Below are 2,503 nucleotides of genomic sequence, written 5' to 3'. Positions count from 1 at the left end.
GAAAGATTTTGATTTATTTGAGAGGCTCTGGATGCCATGATGTCAGAAGTGTGGATGAACAGCTCTCACCTTGCTGACTCACTTCAAGCTGTATACAATTGCTCAATGCTGTTTCCCCTCCATCCACCTAGTATTTATTGACAGGTTGTGCTCCCGATTTCTTTTTCCCCTACACAGCCACCACTGAGCTTCCACAAAGAGGGGCTTTGTATGCACGCACACAGTGTAAACTCTCTCCAGTTTAGCTATGTACAGGGAGAGAGCCAGCATAAAAAACATCCCCACACCCACCTCATTAACACACTTAAGCTGGTCACACTGAGGATGTGGTTTTCTGTTTTCCCTCTATGTGCCACAGGGAGTTTGATCTCTAGAGGATCTCATGGAATTGTTGCAGATGGATAATGTTCTCTCTTCACACAGGCCAATTAAAGAACAGAAATGCAATTCCCTAAAGTGGCTGTCAGGCTGGGTGTTTGCCTCCTGCCTGCAGCTGTGGTACATGAACATTGCCAGGAACTCAGTGCTATCTTGTGTAGCCATTTGCTTGCATGCAAGAGATCTCTGAAATAGTCATGTCCCAAGAGACTGGAAACATCAAGTATTTGGTGCTGGATGTTAATGTGGTCATGAAACCTCCAGGGTGGGAGATAATGGCAACTATGGACACACAAATACAGAGAGAGTAAGGGAAGGGAATCACCTGCCTAATTCCTGAGCCTATAACTGCAGGTAAGGCCTAAGTCTTCACTATTCATAGAAGCAAAGATCTCAGTAAGGATCTCAGTGCAAATTCAGACAAGACAGAAATAAGGGGAAATTGATCTCCCCTGCCTTCAGAGCACATGTCTCCAGGTAAGCCACTCATCTTTGCTCCATTGATCATGAGTGGAGAGAAATATGCAATGTCAAGTTTCAGTTCAGCCCATTCAAATGATGCTGTCTTACACAAATCAGGCAATTTATGCTTTAAAAGCACCTATTTTTCTTCTGTTGTCACTCAAGATAGACTAGATAGCTAGCTTAAAAAACACACACATGCACACACAAATCTAGGCATGTAGAGTAGGTCAGAAGACTCAAGGAGACTGGTTGGATCTATGAATCTTCTCTGAGAAGCCTCATTCCACCTCTCACAAAGCTGTTGTCTTCAGCACCTTAGGACAACATCATACAGATTTGTGACTCATTGTGAAGCATGATATTGGCAACATTGGAGCCTCAAATGGGTCTTTCCAAGGAATGTCCAGCCCAAGGAACTACTCTGTCTCTAGAGCTTCACATCAACAGAAAAAAATCTGTGTTTGCAGGGAAAGCCTGTACAGGAAGCTCTTGATCACAAAACTAGCAATGGGAGGAAATGTTAAAAAGCATCAGGAGGATCTTGTTCCCTTTCCCATGTCAGTGCTGCACTTGAACACCTAACTTGTGGAGATGAATTCGTAGCACAGACAAGAAAGCCTCGGGAGGAAAATACGAAGTTAGAGGATTCACTTCCTATTTCTACATGAGTTTGCTTAGAAGTAATAATACCAATAAACAAAAAAAAGTTCTGATTGGGGTTTAGTTTGGTTTGGTTTGGTTTGGTTTGGTTTGTTAGCTTTGGTTTGAAAAAAGATTATAAAGGATCATATTAGCAAGATATCAGTTACAGTTTCATGTTCCAACACTGCCTGGGGATTTTAGGCCACATTAGTGGATTTTAAAAATCCTCCCACAACAGCCCCTGCTCATTCCATGTCAGCAATGCCCTGGTAGCTCCGGTAGGACCAAAGGCTGTCCATGGGAAGGAAAATCTCTGCTGCCTGCGACCCTGTGCAGGTCAGAAAGGTGCTGCTCCTTGCTGAGAGCAGCTGTCATGAATGAATCTTGCACTGCTGCAGCTCATCAAAACTGGTAGCAGGAACAGGTCAGGAGCTGCAGCCTGGAAGCACGTGAAAAGCCAACAGAAGCCATGGAAACAGTGATTCTAGGCACAAAGAGTATAGGAGCAACAGCTCAGCCTCAAAGACTGAAGGCAGTGCCATGGAAGGAAATGGCAGGAGCTGAGCTTCCCACAGCAACACCATGTGTGTGTAAGTGCGGGAAGGGAATGCTCTGGGCAGGTTGCCTGAAATGCACCTGTAATCTGAGCCTGAAGATATGCCTTTCATTGAAACTTGGGCACATACAGGGAAGAGTGACGCTGCTACGGCCCGCACATCCACTAGTGATAAGGGTCGCAAAAGGACAGATTGGCAAATATGTGGTAATGCATGAATAGATGGAACCATAAAAAAACTATATGCTAGCATAAAGTCAGGTAAACAACAGCACCTGGGGACAGTGCAGAGAAGATGCTGAATATCATACAGGCAAAACCACACTAAAGTATCCCAAGAAAATACCAGACCCTGAATGTGCTCTTGGTGTTGCCTGAGAATCCAATGCGAATGCATAGAGAGGAGATGAAGAAAACGAACCCAGCAAAACTGGCCTGAGAGCACTGTTAGTATTGCAGTAG

This window comes from Mesitornis unicolor, unplaced genomic scaffold, assembly GCF_000695765.1.
Source record: "Mesitornis unicolor isolate BGI_N332 unplaced genomic scaffold, ASM69576v1 scaffold38687, whole genome shotgun sequence".
Taxonomy (NCBI): Eukaryota; Metazoa; Chordata; class Aves; order Mesitornithiformes; family Mesitornithidae; genus Mesitornis; species Mesitornis unicolor.
Note: the sequence above shows the minus strand (reverse complement) of the source record.